This window comes from Gasterosteus aculeatus, chromosome X (genome assembly GCF_964276395.1).
Source record: "Gasterosteus aculeatus chromosome X, fGasAcu3.hap1.1, whole genome shotgun sequence".
Lineage (NCBI taxonomy): Eukaryota > Metazoa > Chordata > Actinopteri > Perciformes > Gasterosteidae > Gasterosteus > Gasterosteus aculeatus.
In genome coordinates, this window is record NC_135698.1 from 15110499 (window position 1) to 15134354 (window position 23856).

The window sequence follows — 23856 nt, forward strand, 5'->3', positions numbered from 1 at the left end:
CCAGCTGAGAGGTAGGCAGTCGGCAACCCAGCTTCGGATTGCAGACGTTACCGTAGGGAATAAACGGATGTTGCCCAACGTAGGCGACTGCTTCTTCCTTGTTCTTCATCAGTTAGTTGGTTTTCCCCCGACGAACACATCTGCTTTTCAGAACTTGACAGAAATCTTAATTGGATCTTCTTTTTTTAAATACAGGTGTAATGCAAGCGCACACACGTCACTTACCAGTGTGTGTGCACTCAAATCGCTTCTGCTGAGCGTGACAAGAAAACACGGCTCAGTGTGAAGCCCTCGCTCAGCAACTTTAACGCTGGCGCCACCAACAATGGGGTCTGACCGTACAGTCATTTTGGTTCTGTCCACATCGATAGAGGATGCTTCAGAGGGGGGGGGGGGGCGATGAGAACCAGGCCAGAGTTTTGCGCGTTGCACCTTTCGACCCTCCAACTATGTCAGAGGGCAAAACAGCGAGGCCTCGGCGGCTCTCTTCTGTGTTTGCCTCACAAAAAACCACTGCAGTCAGCTCTGGTTTATTACAGCTAATGTACCATCTGCTTCCCAGGGCGACTGCTCATTAAATATGGAGTAGATAAATAACATATCTCACATCTGCCGCACTGAAACGGACTGTGACCAGTGCTGGTAGGGAGGTGGGGGGGTGGGTATTGAGACAGCTTCTCGTTTGTGTAAGACGTGTGCAGTACGGTGAAACATTTGAGTGGAAGTTCGTTTACAGTTTCCAGTCTTGATAGATATTTTGCATCCACCGTAAAGGCAGCTCGTCACATGTTTCAAACTATCGGGAAAAAACAAACATTTCCCCTGCAGCCATGAATCAGTATTTCCTCTAGTATCAAGTATCATTTCTTACATTATGATATCAGAGATTTGCTAAAATGAGATATTGCTAGATTAAGTCTCCAGTCGAAACATTTGGATGACAAAAAAGACATTTTCCTGCACGTTTGCATCCTTAAACATTTTCAGACAACTTGTCACAACAAAAGCAGTTTCCTTGTTTTGTAATTAATCAACGGAGGAAATTGCATTGCGATATCTATTAAGTTACATTCCCTACCCTATTCACTTGTAGAGTGGAGACTTGGTCAGCAGAGTTCATGATAAATTGTAGGAGATCTCCGCTTCTTGGAGCCTGAGGTGACGCATTTGCCATATTATGAAAATATTCTCTCTATTTCCCCACACAGTGACGTTCTCCATTACTGCCACTGTGTATACCGAAGACATATGCGTGTGGGGGTGTCGACATTTGAGCACCAAAGGAAAACAAATAGCGACTCATAACGGGGCGCTTTATATAAGCACCTATTTACCGTCCAGCTCCATACTACCGTTTCCTTCAAGACAAGCGGGGAGAACGTCTTTTTTCTTTTGGTCGTTTCTTTTTTTCCCCCGATAGCCACTGCAGTTAATCACACCTCTCCACTCTGGCTCGTCTCTTTCAAAGCCAATATCTGACTTATTGAACCACAACGGCCTGACAGAACACAAGAGTTTTAAATAAACACCAGACTGCAATGTTCTGGTTCTCTTGCGCGACAGACAAATAAAGACAAAACCCCTGTGGAACTGAGGAATGGGTCTTTCATCTACTTGTGAGGGGTGGGCAGGTGCTACAGGCTGTATTTGTCGCTGCAACTGTTTGTTGCGTTTGTTGAGTTTACTATAATTCATATACCTATACATGCACCTTATTTCGGCACAGCTAATAATAATGAACTGCACAACGGCTCGTTGTTAGGACATAACCAACAGCGGGAAAAGAAAGGGTCATCGGAAACCCAAACGGATTGTTCATATGTTGATAACAACTGTCGGGATCTCCGATCCCCCCGAGTCGATTGATGAGAAGGATCCAGCACGTTGATCAATTAAAGTCAAAAAGTTAACCTAGAAGGTTGGTTGGAGCGTGGCGTTAAGATGTGTTGCTGCGAGAGTTCAACATGCAATTCATGCACAACGCACTATGGAACATATAAGAGGGCAGCAGCAGTTTTCAGAAGAGGAAAATTAGATTAGAATTCTGGTAACATTCGTTGCAGACGACAGCAGATATTAAACAATGAAAGCCATATTCTTAAAACACTACCATCCAACAAGTGTCACAGAAATATATGTGCATATGTGATATTAAAACGACTTCTTCTAGCAATGATCCCCAAAGGCCATTTCCAGTGCAGTATTTCCACTCGTCCTGTCGTCTCCACATAAAGCTCTGCAATGCAATTTACATTCAAAAGAAACTGCAGTCGTTTCTCAAGCTTTTGTTGAGAGCAGAATCCTGGGAAATAATTACTGTTGAGGTGCTTTTGAGCAAAGTCATGCAGTTGCTGCAGTGTAGCAGCAGTATACTCAGTATTCTGCTTCTCTATGACCTCCTTTGCCCTGAAGCATGAAAATGAATAGTTAAATGCAAATTAAAAAAAGGGGAGTACAGTTGCCGTAATGCACAGTAAAATTAAAACAGTAAAAAGTAAAAAGTCATGCCTCAGCATAAAACAGGGTCCTTAATGCACAGAAAGGCGTGTCAGTGTATGACGCACACTGTGCTCACTTTCTAACCAAACTCGTGCAGTTTGTGCTCCGAGTACAGTACAGATCTAACTGCTCAGTAATGAGGTCCACTTTTGACGTTTCTACCAGTGAGCTCATTATAAGCCAAGTTGCAAAAATAGCTTATAAACAGAGCTCCCTTCATCTTTTTGACTGGCAAGTCATATTAATTGAAGGTCCCACTGGAAATCTCCTGTTAATGGACAAGCTTACCCACAAAATGACTTCTGGTTTATCAAGTGTTGTGCATGAATGAGGACTCATTCCAGGAATTTGTTTCTTGGCTGTTTGAGGGTCGAGCTGGTACCAGTACAAAAAGAAGGAAATCACAAAGGCAAAAGCAATATGAAATCATACGGCATGAAGTAGTTAAATAATAAGTTAAAATGTAATAATGAAGTCAAATACATTTGAGGTGGACAGTAAAACTGAACGTAAACTGCCACTTTGCCATCACATGCATATGAGAAGTGACAGATATGGTATTCTGGATAAATAACCTGGATCAAACAACACGAGGCGTGTGAGGTTTCGTGAACTGATCTTTCAGTTCATGCTTTGGGGATCAGGTTAATTGGGGACTTTAAATTGCCCGTAGATGTGTGAATGTGAGTGTGAATGTGAGTGTGAATGGTTGTGTGTCTCTGTGTAGCCCTGCGATTGGCTGGCGACCAATCCAGGATGTACCCTGTCTATCGCCCGAAGTTGGCTGGGATGGACTCCAGCCCCCCCGCGACCCTGTGTGCAGGATAAGCGGTTTGACGATGGATGGATGGATGGATGGATCTTTATTTATATACTTTTGCAGTGATTAAATGCAGCTCTATATCTTTCCATTCACTCACGGCTGTTTTTTGAGGGATTTGTTAGCTGTGGAGGAGGGAGAGTTTTTAACACGGGTTGAGTCATTGAAATACAAACATTCATTTTGTATGTGACGTACTCCTTGCAAACTTGAAGTATGTTGGGAAAGGGCTTCTGGTTTTCACGCCTAATGTCACAACACGCCCTGACGCCTCAGTCCAAACGTTTCCACCCTCCACTTTTCTCGCAGCCTGTTTCCTCTCTGCGATGCCAAAGCGAATACTCCAAAGGTGAACAGGGCATCCCAGAGTTTTTCGTTTTTTTTTTCCTCCCCTCTTTCTTCCCTCCACCACTGGACTCTTTGAAGAGCTCTTTGCAGATGGGCCCATGCTGCGCGATCTCCTCAGGAAAAAGCACCACAGGCGGCATTTGGAGGGAGGCGCACTGTACAGGCAGGAGGCCTCACTGGGAGCTCAACCAGCAAAAGGCTGCTGAAGTCAGCAGCTGGCAAAGCTTACACATGGGGCTCTGCGCTACCCATCCCATGCCACTATCCCTCTGTATCTGCCTTTGTTTCTCGGAGTTACAGTGCGCCGCATTCTCAGCCCAGATTGACTGTATAATTCTCTGGAGCAAATCAAAGAATTTCATGCATATTTTTAGGAGTAAATATAGTGTTTTGAAGGCTGTTGCCTTAAGACGTGTGCATTTAAAAAAGAAAAACGATGAGCCTCCTTAATTTCTCTGCTGATTTATGATCAAAGAAGTCATGTGTTGCCCTCCTCCAGCTTTGTTGTGACTTTCAAAAGGCCTATAGAGCCGTGAAGACCCTTTGGCCCACCAGCGGGTCGGGAGCTGGGTGACCCTAATTACGGTGTTGGCTTTGCTGCCAAACCATCTCATTGGAGACCAGCCGCAGCTTTTGGTGACCCCGGCATGCTGGCTGGTCCCAATGGAAAGCAATTTAACGCCTGGCTTCTCACAGGACAAAATATATGCAGCACAAGAAATCCCTTAGATAAATTAGAGCGGGCCAGCGGACTCTGTGAGAGCCTTATCTGAGGCTCGATAAGCCGCCTGTCACCTTAGAGGTGATGTGATCCCACGACGTGGCAGGAAGCAGTCCAGCTTCGCCACCGAGCTGCAGGTACCAAGTTTCCAGTGGTGGAGGACTGCTGAGAGAAGAGCAGTGCACCTCCTGGGTCTCAACATCCTCAGCCCGTCTGCTGGGCGTCAAATGGTTTGTGATCATTTGTTGAAACCAAACAGGTTAAAGAATAAAAAGCATTTTGTCAGCATATTAACTGAAATATTACAAGGTCTTAAAATTTGACAGGTCTGTCTGCAAGACAGAGCCCCACATTTGCGGTAATGAAAGCTGTATCATTGCATTGTTTGTGGTGTGCCAAAAATTTCAATGAATGAATTGACCGCAAAAGAGACTGAAGCCAGTTTCTCATTGTGCCAAGTTGGTAAAACACGAGTCTACGTTGCATTCTCAGATTATTCTACTAACTCCAAATATGACAATATTCAAAATTCACTCACGTAAAAATTATATTCCGTTTGGATATTCTCCTGTGGGCCTCATTTCGAAGGGAGCCTTTCCTGATTAAGACACGTGGGACATTACGTTATAATCGGGTATTGAAGATACAGCACACCAATGCATTCGTACTGTTCTACCACAGGGAATCCGCATGTCTGGATGTTGGTACAGCGCTGGCTGAATTACCCGGTGCACATGGTTTTGACCTTCTTCATATTATTTTATCAGTGCTTTGTGTTATTTTTGTTGTGTGTTTTTCTAGAAGAGAAAATATTCTGAAAGAATAATTCTGTTTGACTCTTTTATGATTTATTGTCTTGCAACTTTGAACTTAAAGATGGTGATTATTGAGAATAGGAGGTCTACGCTGCATGCTATCTTCAAGCTCCCCTTACGCATAAGGGGGGGTTGAATATATAACATAATAATTTTAATAATTGAAATGCCCTTAAAGTTACCAAATTCCCCAAAAAGAAAAAGGTTGATCAAAAAGTACCTACAGCATTAAAAACCATATTTGAGTTACATGGCCTGTGTGTTGGTTTGGCAGACTTAATGCACGTTATTCCCCAGTAATGAGTTTAGAAGTGGCAACAGAAAACAAGTCCTCTGAAGTACACAACGTGAAGGCGGTTGAGGAGCAAATCAGCTTGGGTTGAGACCATGATGACCTTTAGATTGAGACTATGTCCTGGGGAGTCAAACCCATTAAGCACAGTGGCTGTACTGGAGGGAGCCGGGCACAGAGATCCATCTCCCTAGATTAGCCGACAGCCAACAGGCCGCCGGCTGAAGGCCGCCTCGTTGTAGTGACGCCTTGAAGCAGCCTCCACGATGTAATCCCACTTGCCCTCCAAAGACCGGCGGTGCGCCTCCTCTGGCCCCTTTTTAAAGGCCAAAACCAACCGGGGCGGCCCGGAGAGGAAAATGGAAACGACGAGTGAACGGACAATTACACAGCAAAATAAAATGCCTAAAATCAGTCCCATTACAAGGACAGCTGTCAGGAAACTGTATGTAGAACCTGTTCTTTTAAATCTTGTAGATGTGGTGTTAGGACACCCGTAATCTTGGAACATATGACAATGAGAAATAAACTCAGTTGCCTGAATATTTTAAGTATACGGGTCTGAGAAGAGTATCAACAGTGATAAAGTCTGTACACCCTTAAAAAACATGACTTTCTGCTTTGCTGTTGGTTATAATCTGCAACAAATAAAGAATAGGCCTACCCTTGTGTTCTTAAGAGCACATTCACAATTCACACAACACATCTGCCTGGGGTCTGATTTCAATGTTCACCACCTCTCACTGCAAACAAGTTCCTTTTGTGAGGAGCACGGTTCAGACGGTGCATCCAGTGATTAATAGGGGGAAAATGCGGGAGTAAAAGTACTCTATTAGTTGTAGGTTGAGGGAACTCTTGCTTACAAGACAAGATAATGTTGCTTACTTAGTGCTTGCTGAGAATCAATACAAACATGGATCTCTGCAGTTGCGCATCCAGATAATAAATAACCACTATCATATTATTGCTTACGGAAAACCTGAGTGTAAAGGCTTCCGGTGTTTGTTGGCCAGCAGTCGTGGCCCCGGTTTCGTCTCTGTAAGTGTGGAGTATATTTACCCTCTATCCGCTTCTTTGCCCCGCTCTGTGAAACAAGGTAAAATTCAATTACATGGTGGCCCCCGGCCCCGACAAGGGCTTACTCTTGTTTCACCCACCCCACAGGTAGATATGCAGGTGAGGAGCAGCGGCGCTCCGGTCGCCACACTGTGAACGGGCAATGAGGCGAGAGGAGGCGCTGCAAAGCGGCGGGTCAGTGGCGCGGGAAAGACGGGCCGCAGCAGAAATCCTGCTCATCAAACAGGAGAAGTTGGTTCCTGAACTCCTCAAAGCGGCAGAGTGAGGGCCAGAAGCGGACGTTGGCAGCGACATGATAATGAGTTGTCGGAAATCGGCATGTTTTGGTCTCTTTATGCACCGACTACGACGCCGAGAGGCTTCACTGCACAAAACAACATCTGCTTCAGGGGGCCCCCGTTCACAAGTTTAATGTCTTTCCATTATCTTGCCTTTTGTTTTTTTTGGACGATCCTGTAGTCCGTGACCGCGTCGGGGGATCTGCAAGTCATGAGACGTGTGCTCGGCAGCCATCTTTGCTGATGGCCCTCCCCAAGGACCCCCCCGCCCGTGCAGATCAACAGACTCCAATAAAACAAACACCATCAATCATCATGATCGTCACGCTTTTCATTGAGTTTGTAATTTCCCTGTAAAAAAGACGACCGTGGCTCCACTGCTGCAGAGACAATTTAAGGCACTAATCAACCATGTTATGAGTCTGCATTGATAATTGATGGGGGAAAGTGGCAGGAGGGCGTCCCGAGAGCGCCGCTAAACTTGTTTGTGAAGCCCCACGTATTTCACCTTATTCCTCTCAATAACGCGACGTGTTTGTCTATATTCCTCGGGGCCACGCTGTCTTCGTGATTGAATGCTGCCTTGTCCTGGAGGAGGCCCGATCGTTTAACTGCTATTCTCTTCAGGTCCCGGTGGGCGGCCCATTTGGTCCGTCCGGTCCGCCTCATTGCGTATACGGCCCGTAAATGACATTAATGAGTAGAGCCTGCAGAGGGGTGACGCGTTGATGACGCAAACATACCACAAGCCGCAGCGTTACGGTGAGAAATTTGGTAGTGAATTAAGAGGATCATGTCTACACTGGGAGGGGACTTTTCGTGGCAGCTGATGGGACATTTTGCAGAAAAGCAAAGTAAGAAACTGAAATGTAACTAATTATTGTCAGGTTTGTTAGCCGGGAATCCGGAGTCAAACGCAGAATTGTTACTTTTCTGTAACCAAAACACTTTATCTGCTATTAGAGATACGCAGGCATACAAAGTCACCGCAGACACACCAAAAAGGTAATTAAATTAAAGAAGTGACCTGGGACACACATGGTTTAAATACACTGAGGAGGGGCAGGTGATGGTTTCCTCCTGTGTCCAATCAGGGACAAGGCAGATAATAACACTCGCAGGGTAAAACACACCAGGGCAGGAAGTGAAGTTAACCCAGGGACACGAAGGGCAAGAAACTACAGAATAAAACAGGGTGTGACAATTTTAGCCAAAACAATGGCGACTTCCTTATTTTTACTTATTAATTACTACTGTAGCATCCAATTTGAGACAACAAGGATGAAATATTGGTTTAACATATTGGACAACAAAAGGCTTATTTGTTTGTAAAAGACAATGTCTTACTCAATGAGTTAAAACAGGCGTGCATAATTGGGCCATATATGATGCCGTCACAGTCCGGCTAGGTTGCTGTGCATTAGAGTCAACAGATGGATTTAGATTTGCAGCAGAATTTGAGCTTCATGTTTTTTTTGTTTGCTTTTCCGAATTCTTCGGAAGCGCCGCCTCAGTCGTGCTCCCCCTGTGGTTACCTGAGCAGATGGTACGCTGCGGCAAAACTGATTACCTGCACGAGCAGGTAAAATGATCGATAGATGGAGAGCAGCTTTTATGCTAAGCTATGCTTTCCAGTGGCAGCCTACATTAATGCCATTTAGTTTAGAGTTGTCTCAATAGTGACAATTGGTTGAAAAAAGTGACAATTGGTTGATATCACATAAAAACCAAATCATAAACCACTGAAGATAAAGTAAAATCTGAACTAATTAATCAGGAGATTAAAAATGAAAAGAATGGACAAAAAGCTTGCCCCTTGTGTTGGGACACTAGATTTCAGTCCTTCATCATCACAGTTATCGTTATCCGGTCCAAACACCACACCCGAGGAGAGGACGGCACTCATGAAACATACATAAGAAAAATAACGATGCTACTTTATGATTACTCATGGAACTGACTTTCAGGCGGTTACATACCGTGCCTTTAGGACAGCATTGACTCATGGAGCCTTTGCAGAGCTCAGCCGTACACACATCTTTCTCCCTCCTTGGAAAAAATATACAAAGCAGGAACATTTGAGGTTCATCCAGCCTGAGCAAATACAACTGGATTCCCACTCATGTTTTCTGACTCTAGTATTCCTCTTGGACTAGTTTCAACTGTGAACGTGAGCATCTCTCCAAAAGCCAACTGCTAACTCTGATGCCATCAAAAGGAATAGCTCACAGCTACGCTCCAGACCAAGCATTTGTTTGAGCCTTTAACCCCAAATGAGGTGCCCCCCCCCCCCCCCGTTCCTGGTTTCTTTTCCAAAAGAAGTTTAAAGAGAAGAAAAAACTAACGTTACAAAAAAAAGCCCGTCCCAGATGTGGCACATGGAACCAAGGTCAGATTGAAATAACCAGCAGAATTCGTTCTTCGCATTGATTGCCACAAACTTTTTTTTAAAGATATTTTTCATTCAAATTAGAGCTCTCTCTGGAACTGGCACCATTGTTTTTCACATGAAACCATGCTCGCTTGGTATTTAGTTCCAAACAATTCAATTGCGCTCCGTTTTAGCCCACAGAACCCCTCATCAGGGACACACAACTCTGCACCCCCCCCCCCCCCCCCTTCCAATCCCCGTCCTATTCATCTACCGGGCCTTGGCTCTGAACAATGCACATCAGGTCCAGGCACAGGCTAATCGTGCGTCCCGCCGGCTCAGGAGGACTTTGGGCAATCGGAGGGCACCACGCTACCCCAGACATACTTTAATGTGGCCCAGCAGCCTGAATGCCACGTCCGCAGAGAGGGAGACAAAGGGCCAGAAACCCTTTCAGCAGGTTTCTGGCTCGGTGAAATCATTTTGCACCGCTGGTCACATGCTTCTGCGAGCCACGATCCAGACGAGATCTTTCGGGATCGCTACGGGGAGCAGGTATGCGTCGAGGTCTGTTACGCTGCGGTTAAGATTCCAGCAAGACACCTACAAGGCAAAGCGCTCAATTCAGACACGACTTTGCACTAAAAACACAAAGGTGTAGAAGCAGGATCTGCATTAAAGTTTGATGAACTGGGTCATGAAATATGAAAGCGCTGATAAAGTGGATGTTAATAGGTTGCCTATGGGTGGATCTCCCTCCTGCAGAATAAAAAACGGAATGAAACTGTTCGTGTGTGTGCGAGTGAAACGCTGAAGCTGCTCGCGATGAAAGAAAAGCAGATTTTAAGTATTTGCACAGAATGCAACAGATGGATTAGTAAAAAGGGTAGTCATTATCCACTTACCTAATTAAAGAGTTTTATATTCAATAAAGTGCTCCAAATTCACATTAAACATATAACACCAACGAAAGATGCCAAACAGCTGCACAAATACAACATTCTATTGCAAATCTAATCAGTAAGATTTACTTTACAATTAAACTGAGATTTTATGTCAAGTTGTTCCATTCGCGCATCTACAATCAAGTACACATTGAACACATTACATGCATGCGTGCGTACCTTAAACTCCATATATAAATCATGTCGTATTGAACTACTGATGATGAATGTTGACACGGCGTCAAATGTAATCCATACGAACGATTCCTTCGACTCAAACAATTAGGTCATTGAAGTTTCTGCTTCCAATCAAGCTGCGTGGTCTTAGTCATTAGTATAATGTCTTCTTTACAGCGGGATAGACCGTAGGTTTGGTCAAACAAGTTATTGGAAGACATCATGTTGGACATTGAAAAATGTTGAATTTTTCAATGTGTACTGCTCTATGACAATTTACTGCATTAAATCCCAAAAGGAAGGAATATAATCGTTTTTTCCCCACTGTAAAGCTGCTACACTGAAGGGCCCCACATGCTGGAACTGCTCGTCATTCTTGTAACTGGATTAGTACTGAATGTAACAGATGTTATGAAAATTAACCATCCGTCCATCCATCCATCTATCGACATTTCCATCCATTTTCTGCCCCCCCTGGCCAGAGCAGGACGGCGGGGGCTTCAGGCTGTACTGTGGTCATAAAGCAGGCATGAAAACGGGTCAAGGGTGAAAAAGGTGAGAAGGATATTACCCCTCTAGGGCAGGGGTTTTCAACTGGTTTTGTCCCAGAGAGTCATTCGTTGACAGGGGGGTGGGGAGGCTAAGATATTACCGACCATTTTACCGACTCGGTTCTTCTTTGAATCTCATTCAGTAAAATGAACGAATCTTTCTTCAAGTCATTCGTTGACGGGGGTAAATTCACCTCCCGACCGTGTCTTCGGGTCAATGATTCGTTTATCGTACTTTGAAGTCAGAATGCGTATCAGGTTGGCAGGTCTGCTTATTGATAGAACGGTGGACCACTTTACCTTCCTCGTCAGTCCCCTCACCTCAAAATCTACGTCCTCAAAAACGGTAGCGTTAGCTAATCATTTCCCACCGGAGCTTTAGCTAGCTGGCCAACGTCGCAGTCTCTCCTGCTGTGTTAAATGAGTCAATTCATCAAGCTGTAGCTAACGTTAGCTAAGTCTATGTCAACAAAGCTCCTGGGTAACTTAACTTGGATATACCAGAAAATATTAAAACCATCACTCACCCTGTTCGACAATTCACTGAATCTCGCGCTCCCTTCTGACACGCGCACCTGTTCGCAGGTCACCTATTTTGGTTTCAAAACGGCAAATTTCGCCGAAAGGTGAGGGATTTTCATGCCTGATAAAGAGTTCACCCCCTGGACCGGTTGGCAACCCAATCGTGAGAATTTAATCTCCTGAACTGTGCGGCCGGAGGACATGCTGATGGACGAGAGGACGTCGTGCAGTTTCACACGAGGAGGTTTGAAATTTACCCGCTGAGCCGCCGTGCTGCGCGATTTTATTCATCTTCAAGGGGGATAGAAGGTATTTGTAATCCCGTTAGGAGCGCATCTTCCCATTGCTTTAAGCAATCGATTCAGATAGCACCAACATTTTTTACTTGCTTAAACTGATTCGATCGATCACCTTTCAGGTAGTTGAGCAGGAATCAAAATCTAACTGCATCAGAGTCGGTCTGACTTCAAAATAAAGGCATCACTCGGCGCAATATCAGAGGCAGCTCTGAGGGCAGAGATTATGGGAGAAGAATAACATGTTTGTGTTGCTCTTTTGAGACTGACACGAGAAAGGCGGAACTTGAAAAGAGACTTTGAGTGCTAATGAGCCTTATTTTGAGAACACAACGCACTCATGAATATTTAACCAGTTTGTCTCCTTGATGAACCAGCATAATGAAAAAGTCAGATTAATTCACCATTGTGAGTCCGTGGGAAGCTGCTGCTAAGATGCTTCCGTACAATGTTATTGTAGAAGAGCTCTGCTTGGTATAAAAGTAAACCTCTAGATTGTTGTAATATTGCAAGAGGGATTTCAAATTGATCCTTTTTTAATATAGCCAAAGTACCAGTAACCAAATATGCACTCATGCTGTGGCGTCCTCATTGGCCAAGTAACAAGTTAATTAGTTTTCATTGTGACAGAAAGCCACCGTGAAAAAAGGAGGAAAAAATGGGCTTTTTGTGCTGTGCTAATTTAAAATTGCACTTCATTATTGGCAAAAATAAACACAAATAAACGTTCTTCGCTCATCCTAAAGAGGAGTTTTAAGGCGATTTGGAAGAGATCCTGCAAGGTGCAATGTTCCCATGGGCTGACTTTGTTGCCAGGCAACAGCGGGGCGCAGGCCCATTTTTTTTTGTTCTTCAGGAAAACAACTTCACTGTCCAAAATAAATAAAGAGATAGAGGGAACGCACGGCGGGGGTCAGGTCCCTGGGAATGGCGCTCGGCGGGCGTCGAGTAGTGAGGCTGCAGAGGCCAAGCGGTCGCTGATTGGACTCTTTGCTCTCAAGAATGTAAAGAAACATGCAGCGTGTAAACGGTTTTAAAAAAGGTATCACTGAGTGAGAAGGGGTTAAATCTGAGTCTTAAAGCTAGCTATTTTCTATTGTTTGAAGAAAAATATGAATATTGTTTTTCAATAAAGCAAAAAATGAGGTCATATTTTTAGGCTCTGAGAACAGATGGAGGTAAGGTATGTAAATGCTGTATGTGGCTCACACCCTCGTAACTAGGACTCCTTATCAAAGAAGGCTCAGTTTATCTCATCAAAGCAGGCAAGAAAAAAAAAGAAAAAGAAAAAAAAGTCCATTTCCAATGGGAAATGAAACAGTTTTGCCTGTATTTGCTTTGTTATTTAGCTAGAACAGCTCTAATTAATTACTCTCATCTTGCTCACTCTATTCATTATTCTAGCTGTAAACACATTAGTCAAATGAAATGTCTCTGTGCACACCTGGCTTTCCTTATCTCCGGTGCCTGTAGACGACGGGGTGGGTTCTCGGCTTCCTGTCGTACTGCAGAGCTTTAAAAGAAACCCGGTGGCGTTCGCGGGACGCGCTACCTGCCGCCTTTTCCACCGATAGCTGCCTCCCAGAGAGCCGTAATGTATGAGATTTGTCAGTGTCAATTTCCCAGCTAATCTCTCCGGTGCACCTCGCCGCTGCCTCTGTCTCCACCTGCTCACACGTAGGACACAAAGGCAGCCGGTGGGGGGGAGGTGGGGGCGGGCGAAGCGGCGATGGCCGATCATGCAGTGTGACCTCGCATGTGCATGAAGCTGCTTCGGGTTAGTGACGACTTCTCATTCCTTTGTGTTGTTCACACCTTTTTTTTTTATCAATAAAATAATTTTTTTTTTTTTTTAAATGAATATTTATTTGGTAAACCAAGTTGACTACGGGCAGAGATAATAATTTGACACGTAATATATATGGCATAGTAAATGCATGAATAGAATAGCTCAGAAAGGGGAATTAGAGGGCTTTTTTCCCGCTCCATGACTCCAACAAATAGGGATGAACGGCGGATCAATAGAAAAAGAAAAGCTTTTTGTTGCACATTCATTGCCCCGGCGTCTGAACAGCTAACGTGTCACTTTACCAGTGTCACCAGACAACATCACTCGACAAAAGGTATTTCTTGGAGTATTTCTTGGAGCGGTGGACTAGGATTTGGCAGGCGCACAGCTGCAATTTTCCTTAAGTTCTGCAGTGAGCAAATACTAATGTGGGCTACATTAAGAAAGCGCACGTTCTCTGCTCGTTACGGCCGGATGCTGGCGCGCTGCGAAGCCTCCGGGCCAGTCACATCGCTTGAGTCAAGTAATTCTGTGGAAAAGTATCAGGGGACCTTGACTCACATCAGCTTTCAGAAGATGACATTCAAACTTTGCCAATGAGAGACGAAAAGATGCTGCTTGGTCACAGTTGTCGTCACTGTGTTACTTCTTATTGTGTTGCATATATTTGTCCCCTGCTGGGTTCTATCCTATTATTGGAGGCCCACTTTCGCTGCTTCAGCCTGATATAAACACTTTTGGGAACTCTCATATTTGAATATAATATTGAAAGTGATGATTTCTTAAGTGTTTGACGCATTCCCACTAAAATAGGCTTCCATTTCAACATTTTTTCCTCTAAATATACAGACTATTGAAGCTGGATTATATCTTATTCATAACAAATTCAGTTAAAAATCTAAAGAAAATATGCACTTAATTGGTTTTTAGCTCTGACTGTGTGGTTGGACTCAATATAATCAGAATTATGCTTTATGAAGTCAATGTGTAGCAGTTGGGGGGATGTAGTGGCAAAAAAGTGAATACATTATCAAATGAATTAGCATATTTTATTTAACTTATTATTTGCATTGGCTTAAAATGATCTGTTAATAGCTACATAATGAAACCGCCCCCCCCCCTTATCTGGCCCAAACCTAAAACGAGTTTGGCACCCCTGCCCTAATGCATACTCCACTTGATGGTCTATTTCACTCAAAATGGAGCATTATTTGACGATGCATGTGCGTTAAGGTGACGAAATACACCTTTATGAAGTAAACACAAGGTAGCAGATAGCTCGACCTTTTTCAAAACAACAATGCTCTTCTTGAGGAGAGTTAAATGAGAAGATCACAGTGAGCAGCTGGTTAGCTTAGCTCAGCATAACGGAGCAGGAGGAAACAGCTGGCCTGCCTCTGTCTTGGAGCCACAGTGAGGTTGCCAGGCAACTAGTGGAGACTCCGGGAAATTCCATTGCCCGTCCAAGAAAAAAAACAGCACAGGAGCCTTTTTTGTAAAGAAAACGCCATTTGCAAACAACATAATTATTGATATTCACACCCGCCTGCTCTGAACTCAAGAATTTTGGACTTGGCGGTTCAGAAATGTACATTGTAAATGGAGAACCATCAATTAGTATATTTAATTAAACTGAGACTGGTATTAATCTTCTTATCTAACTCTTGGCAAGACAGCGGAAATTTGTATTTCACAAAGTGTTGAACCTTTTCTTTAACATTCAGGATTGCGCTGCCATTAAAGAGAGCCGCCCCAGTTTGGCTGCAGGCAGCAGAACGCTGCATTTGTACTAAATCAGTGACAGGCCGCTATTGAGAAAGAGATAAAGCATGTGTGTGTGTGTGTGTGTGTGTGTGTGTGTGTGTGTGTTGCATTCTTCCATTCTCACCTTGACATTAATAATGTATCTGGCTGAATGCCATTGAAACCGGCCGGGACTCTGGCTTCGAACGTCGAGGCTCACTGCAGTATGTCAGCTACAAAACACAAAAGAAAATCACTTAGATCTTGAAAATGTATCATTTCATGGATGACAATTAAAGTCAAGTTCTTTTTGGTTTTGCTTTTTTTTCTATGACTTAATTGCTCAATTGTGTTTATTGCTTTTTCAATAACAACTTTTAGCACAACACATCTCAAGTGGTCAAAAGGGAATCAATACAACTATACACTCTGTTTCTAAAGGGGGAAACAGTATCTTTTGAGCGATCGCTTCATTGTCGACGCCGTCAATCACAACACAAGTAGAGCTGAGAGAGAACAGACGCTGCTTGTTCGTGGATCCATGAAAAAATGAAAACAAAAAGGTTTTATGAAACAATCAGTAAGGGTGAATGTGGAAAAACCCGCTCGACATTTAAATATGAACTTAAATGAAATGCATCTATCAGCCAGCACCCGAAAGGTGGAATACTGAGGGGCCCTCTGCGCTCTCTGGCTCCTTTCCCCCGTCCCCTCGTGTTTAGGGGTCAGAGGTCACGCTTCACAGTAAAATCCAGCACCTCATCTGCACTTGATTGTTGAACGCTGCACCGAAATGAGACTTTGATGGCCGTTTATCTCTTCCCATTTCTACACGTGGGTTATTAAAGCCCAGCGCCGTGCTTAAAATCTGACCTGCCCATCTGATCTATTCAGCAGAGGACAATTTGCAAATAAACTACCTTCAATTCATCAGCTGCTCATTAAGAATGAACAATATGTCCCTTTTGTCCAAATGCACGGCGGTAGTGTGTCCAAAAATGCCTTCAAATCCAGACGGCCTCTCGACGTGTTTTATGCCGTCACTTTAAAATTTCCCCTCCGTACGAAATTTATTTCCCACTAAGCATAAGGCCATCAATTCGCTGCATATGACTTTACAGCTCATTCGAGGCTGTCTTGGGAGAAATGATCACGCTCGATGATGTCTATGAGTTAAAACCATAGAACAGATGCACGCCTGATGTTGAATTCCAAACACAATGGAATATTTTGCTTCAAAGCACAGCGGTCTCTCTGGAGACAAACTGCCAGAGGAACAGCGCCGAATTCCATCATTCAGAGGATTCAATTAAATTGTGATTTGAACTATATATTGTCAAGGCTGTGCATCAGCACAATTATGAGTGTTTAAATATTCTACGAGAATATGTGAATGAAAAATCTCCTACATCTGAACATGGAATACAGCAATGTCTTGTTGAAAACCAAACAACTATTCTATATCTGACATCATCATCAGTGGAGAATTAGATTGAAATATCTTATAACAAAAACTGTACAACCGACTTCTTCTGTCTACAGAACCTTTCGGGGCCAAAATTAAAGCCTAAAAGTCTGACTGCAGCCCACAGAAATGTGTGGTTGGGTCCATGTCAGAAACGGTACATTTACAATTACATATATGTCTCCCCGTATGTTGTTTTCACACCATTCAGACTGTTGGTGGTCGTAAAAAGGCTGCAGTCCTTTGCTCTCCACAATCAGGTAATAATGCCACAATTCTGCTGTGGGAACCATTTTGAAAGGGAAAAACAACACTTTACCGGTTGCGTCCTGAACCACAGACTAATGCTCCACTGAGACGGGCCGGCCGTGTTAACACACGCAGGCCCGATAGCTGACCTTGGACACTTGATTATGCATTTTGCGTAACCCATTACAGTAAAAGCCATCGTGGCGACAGAACGGCTCGCGATGGCCGACCACGACGTGGAACTGGACGGTGTGAAAAGCCAAAGAAACGCTGCACATCAACGCTCTGGAGTCCTTTCATCTGCACAGGTCACTTTTTGCCTTTTGTTGAGCTCTGGTGTTTTTTTTTACTTCCCATAATAAATAAATCTGGCAGCTGCAACAACACAGACACAAATACATTAAACTCCATCGTTCCTGGCTGATACTATTTATCTCCCTGCTCGGGCTGCGTGAAGGTGGAAAAACTGCTTGGAGATATTCATTGCTGCTGCCGGGCCCGTCGCCCACTGCCCCGACCCCGCGGCCTGCTGTGCACCTTTTCCTGTTCTTGTAAAGTATCTGTCTTGCACAAGTGTTGTGTTTAGCCTACTTTACGGGTGCAGCTGCCGAATAAATCACTGTAATGTAATGCATGCCTATAGCGGTAACCCCACTGCTAATCCTTCTGCGGGAAATCAATTTCTCACATTGGCTCCCGCTGACCAGAGGAAGAGGAATCACAAAAGTAGTCAAAGCGGTGATCGGAATCAAACGGGCTGCAGTCAGACGGAGCGGAGAGTAACCCGTCGGTGCCGGAGCGAGAACATCTCATTTCATTCCCATCAGCCCCCTTGAAAAGACAAACATGCCATAATTAGGATGATTAAAATGAGCAAAGACTAAAGGGCCACAGTGTTAACATAGCTGGAGATAATGAAAGGATTAGGGGTGATTCACTTACGAGAAGGTAATGGCATTTGGAAATATGAATCAGGAACTCATTAGCAGACGTGATTGACGGCCGAGACGCCGCGGAGTGGAACGGCACAGAAGATAACCACAGGTCTGCCTACCTGTCCCGGTGAAAGGACCCCAAAAAGTCACATAGTTAGGTGTGAGAGAGAGCTGATCCGCAGCGAGCCGCCGACGACTGACCCGATCCGACCCGCTTCTCCCTGATTTATTGTTTATGGGTCCCTCTGCAGACACCGCTTTGATCTGGTGGGGGGGGGTCATAAATCTCCCCGTACCTCGGAGCTGATCAGCTGACCCTCCAATCCTGCACACACCCCCCCCGTCCCGTCCCGTCCAAGGCTGCTGCAGCCAGAGCTCTTCACACAAAGCGGAAACCACCCGAGGCCCGAGCGCGGGCAGTTAATCACCATCAGCAGACAACGGCGTGAAATAGAGCCACGCGGGCGATTCAAAGAACCCCCGGAGCACTCAAACCAGGACGGCCAAGGTCTACTTGTATGGTAACCCCCCCCCCCCCTCCAAACCCCCAAAGAGTATGGTGAGTGATTTACCAAAAAAACAAAGAGGAGTCGAATGAAGTTCTCATTGTTTGCGCAAAAGAAGCGGCAGGAAATTTGAGATCGAAAAGCGAGGACGCCTCTGCGACTGGAGAATCGGACACATGTCGGCCATGTTGGAAGGGAAGTGAGCTGGTGTTATGATCAGAAAACACAACTGGCAGGAAGTTGAATCATTAAACGGAGTCGCTGGAAATGAGTCATTTTGTGTGCCGGTCGGACGTTTCTCATGTGGTAAGAGCAAAGGCGGAGGACAAACGTCTTCTCTCTTTCCAACTCCCCTCCTCCCATTCGCTCTCCTAAGTCCCCCAACCCTGAATCCCCCCGGAGCACAACTCTCCTTGTTTAGGTGCCACTAGCAGTTTCTCCAGAAACACCAGGAGCACCGGGACGGACCTCGACAAATGCACAAGCTCAATTTTCGGGGTGAAGGCAGATGTGTGCTTGAAGAAACGGAGCTGGCAGAATTAGATTTTCTCCGTGTGTGTTTGTGTTTGTGCGTCTGTGGACGCAGGTGGCCAAAATAACAGGACATTAATTCCTCTCTGACATTTATCGATCTCTCTCGCAGCCACCGAGGACACGTTACGATATACTCAACAGATTTTCTGGTATGGCTCCAGGAAACAGAGAAAGTTGTATTTTTGAGAATGAGAATTTGTTGTGGACACACTAATTTGGGTCTTTGAAACAACCGTATAACCTTTTGCAATAGTCTCCTTGTGAGATACAGTGTGCGTACCGCATCTTCCCAAAAGTGTGTCATGCAGTGGGGCACTCGCACCAGTTTGGACCTGACTTGGTCTCGACCCAGGTCTTTCTGTTGACTAGGCCTCAGTCCATCTTGATCAATATACAATTCTGCCATCTGAGATGTTTGAGCCCCGTCTCAATGTAAACAGACTCTGCATCACTATTCAGCGAGATTACAGAGTCCAGTTCTTGGAATACAGACGGCAAAGACGGGACGATTCTTTTCTGCAGAAGGCTTTTTCATGGTAGGTTTCATAACTCATCTCGCTCAACGCCAATCTCATATTTTCCTCATGAAACTTGTCGACAAAAATGCAACGCATTGAGTGAGCCCCACTGCAGGCATACAGCACCATTTATAATACATTTATAATAACTGATTCAAACTACGGTCAGTTTGAAGGGTCCAAATTGAACATCTTTTCATAGAGGTTGCGATCTATTCTGGGTGGCTGTGTCTGGAAAAAGGCAAAGACAACGGTAGTAGAGCACGATCGATGACGTCAATGAATATATATCAGCAATGAAGAAGACATGAAAGTAGAGACTGAGTTTACAATGTTTACTGGAGGGAATAAATCATTTTCTAATGACTTCTTTGTTCAACCCGCGGACTCGGCCCCTGGTGGCCATTAGATAGAATACAACTTTCAGGCACCTTCACTTTAGCTGTTTTTAGTGAACAGGTCATTTTTAAGTTTCTTTTGAATGAAGACATTTAACTTAAATAATTTAGCTTTAAGGTTTAAACCAATAATAAGCTGAAGACATCACACCAACCAAGCCAATGTTGAGAGAGAGAATAGTCATTCAGTTTAAGTTTAATCTTTCTCTATTGCTGTGAAATGACAATTAAACATCACAATGAGCATCTCAATTGTCTAAAGTGTCAAATGGTTGTATATTTAGGCAAGCGTTAGAAATAGTTCTTGAGCTGTGTTCAGAGGTTCTCTAAGCTCTAGACATGCAATGAATCAGCAGTAATCTCCTGTGTATGTACCGTCTGAGCACCTGTGTTGTCTGAAATTCCAGTGATGGATTAGTGAAGACAATGAACATCTTCAGTCGCAGGTGCATCAACTGCCTCCTCAATTTCCTCCCCAAGGCCCCCTGTACGAATGCTGACTTTTGGAGTTTGATCCTTTTGTCAATCGGAGCTTTCAGCAAGGAGATTTTAACGGCTCAGCGAGATCCGTCAACCGTGGGATGGGAAGGAGTAAATATTCAGCCGTTTATTAGTAATCCAGGTGCCCCCATCAGGGGGAACAATGGGAAGTGATTATTCACGGTTTCATTGTTTACTGGAGTCTGTTAGAGTTTGATGCACCGCTTTGTGCCAGACTCTGGTTCCTTTCTATGCAAGTCTCACATTATTAAAAGAATCAGTCAGCTCACAACAAAGGAAGTCACAACTGCAGACAAACAGCCACTATAACTTCAAAATCATAATTTGATTTTCCAAACAGAAGCTTCAGAAAATAAAACTGCCCTAACCCTAACCCTAACCCCCAAAGGAAAAAAAAAAAAATGTATCGAGCGTGCACGCCAGTCGGTGTCCCCTGCGTGGGCAGTCAGGTCGAGGACAGTCAGGGCCACGTTTGCGACGTCAACTTCAGCACACCTCCTTTCGCCGATCAAAGCTGCTTGGCGTCTTTGTCGACAGCTGGCGTGCGGGTTGGAAAAGGAATGGCCACGCAACCAACTCCAACCCAAACAAACACCGGCTGCCTCTGGGCTTCGTCTCACTGTCACTGATGCATGTTTCATGAGGGAATCCAATGTCTTCCTATGATTCTCTGGCGGTTCGATGCTGCTGTCTAGCAATCCATTAGCTCCCATTACAGTCTCTACAGTCCTAATTAGGGACAACACCAAGACTCTCGCAACCCTAATGCGTTGTATAAAATGGCTCGGCCCACCTCCTGTACGACATTTCTGAAGGTATGATTAAAAAAAGTACAATTACTTAATCGATGAAAACCGCCATGCTTAGTCAGAAATGATGAATGGCTTGTCATATAGCGGTTGATACATTTTGGACCATTGACTTATTAATCATTTGCCTAAATTCGTGACTGCCGTCATTAAACAAAATAATAACAATGCTACAAAAAGTGTTGTACAGGTTGGTTGCGTTGCCTTTACCCTTACTGCTCTGCACATGTGCACAGTGTATTTATTATGTATATCATGACTAAACAAGCTGCTTTCACATATTGTCAGACCGTCGTAGTTTGAAATAGAGATTCATAACGGCGATCCATTTCGACGGGGATATTCTAGTTCTAGTAGATCGAGTTTTACGTGCCAGAAGGTTAAGTTATTTTCCTCCGAAACTTCCGTCCCAAAATCAAAAGGACAGTGAAACATGTTTGTGCTGTTCAAAACTAAAAGAAAAACTCATCGACAACCGCTTTCACTCTGGTTGTTTCTGTGCTGGAAACTGGAACTGTTGTGTCATTGCCTTGCGTTGGAAGCAGAAATGTTAAAACCTCCGCTCATACACCTGCGTGTCTACGTGGGTAGATGCTACTCGGACTTGTGAAGAAATGTTTTTGTGTGGGTGTGTGTGTGTCCTTTGGCTGAATTGACCCTGCGGATCACTTAATGTGAGGTGGTCTTTGTGGGTCTGAACGGCCCTTCTTCGGCCACTAAGGGGCAGGGGGGGGCACATTACGCTAAATAAGCAGCGCAGGACGAGGTGCTCGGGAGGAAATGGGCGCAGCACACGTCGCATCGCTCCACTTTAGAACACGAGCCGGCTGGATGTTGCCACATTGGCACATTTCTCCCCCAGTGATGGACGGCTTGTTGCTGAGCTGGTTGTTCGTATTCAAACCCGTTTCAGAGCTCAGCAATGTAACACCGCTTCTTCTTTGTGTCTCTGGATGGAAGGGTGGACTTTTTATATGTTTAAGTACATCTAATGTACATAATTGGAGCAATTCGCGGGACGGACCCGAGGTCAGAGTGACTTTGGCCTTTTCAAACATTTTTCATACTCGAGTCCAATATCAGAATATTCTTAAGAATTAAAAGTGAATTACTCTTTGACAGGATGCTCTTATTATAATAACATCAGTGTTTTAAAATGGTCTTTTAAAATACAAATTATTATTGGGACAATATATTGGATATATTATCCTGACAGGCCCTCGCGACAATAACAACAATCTGACAAAATGATGTAAATGAGTCATTTTATTTCGGACAGGTAGGTAAACACTTTATATTTAGGTTCATACACACTTTGACTTTAATTGTAAAAAAAAGTGATACAGCCTCTCTGTATTGAACTCGTAAAAAACATATCATGAATGTGGAGAAAGGAAGGAAGTGTAAATGAGGAGCCCAAACACAGGCGGTAAAAGGGAATTATTAAAGCAGATGGATCCGGAGCGGAAGTGCAGCAGATTTGAAAGAACAGCCACAGTTTCAACTATTGCTTCTTAGATGTCTACAACATGTTTTAATTATTGTTATTGCACCCCGCCCTAAGAAAGCCTGCTCTGATTGGCTAGTGCAAGAACCCCAAAAGGCTCCTCTCTGCAGAGGTACTTCTCAGGCCGTTAGAGGAGAGTTTAGTCTAAACTGCATGAGACCTACACATGTGAAACTCCGGATTAGTGGAATCCGACATCACAATCCCGATGCCAAATTAGTGCAAACAATGTATGTGCGCTGACGCCAAGTAATACCGTTCACTGCTCCCCTTGTTTTCTTAAAGATCCACTCATACTCAGTAAATCCCCACTGGTAGCAATGTTCTAATGCTGATGACCTGATAAAATGAGGTGAGTTCACCTGACACCCGCTCTGTCAGCGATGGGACCGATCTGTAAATGTGCAGCATGTTTTGATTTAGATTGTTTTGTTGCATCGCGGCTAAGAAGCCGCCTTCACGTGTAGTTTTGATCGGACGCGTGTAATCGCCATGCCGGCGCATTCAGCTGTGCAGCGTCTCTCATCATTTCTGTCACTTACACTCTCCTCTCTTTCCCCGTCACACTTTCGCGAGGCGGCGTTCTCATTTACGGCATTTCAGAACAGAAAGCTATACAGAGAAAATGACAAATTAGTTATAGCCGCGATATCTCAGTAAGTTGTTTTTCCAATTTATCGTGCTATCCAGACATAGGTGGTTAGAGCTCATTGGAGGCTCCTCTCGCCACCTCTGTGTTGGAGCAGGTTGCGTCAATTCCACCCAAAATGACCGCAGACAGCTGCACAGAGAAGATATTTAAATGATATATCATGCAAAAAGAAATATGCAGCTCAAATGGAAAAGGAAAGATTAAATCCAGACAAATCGCACAACTCGTGGCAAAAATCCTAATTAGTACCTACGCCACAATTCAGCTGAAAAATAGCCGGCATACAAACAAAAGCAATACAGTTCCTCACTAATGATCATGTCATATTTCAGGAGAGAGGCTGTTGTTCTGTGCTGTCATCCACTTACAAAGAAAAACTTGTTAATTGTGTGTTGCCTTGCATTAGTATTTGAAATAGGACGTGAGAAAACCACCTCTAGATGCGTTCCTATTGAGGTATAGCCATTACTACATTATAAAGAAATGAAAGTTTAAATGAAGAATCTGAATCGCAGGATCACATCAAAAGATTAGAAAAG

General features: G+C 44.2%; 1 protein-coding gene across 3 annotated transcripts in view; it reads right to left on the reverse strand.

Annotated features, from left to right (window-relative positions):
* mgat4c (mgat4 family member C) overlaps positions 1-23856 on the reverse strand; it is a 79250-nt gene that overhangs the window by 50992 nt on the left and 4402 nt on the right. For 2 of the 3 annotated variants that reach the window (XM_040163280.2, XM_040163279.2), the window contains exon 2: positions 15389-15476. The exons of the other annotated variant lie outside the window; for it this stretch is intronic. The gene's annotated coding sequence lies outside the window, so the exon portion shown is untranslated. The remainder of the gene's footprint in view (positions 1-15388; positions 15477-23856) is intronic. 3 annotated transcript variants of the gene reach the window in all.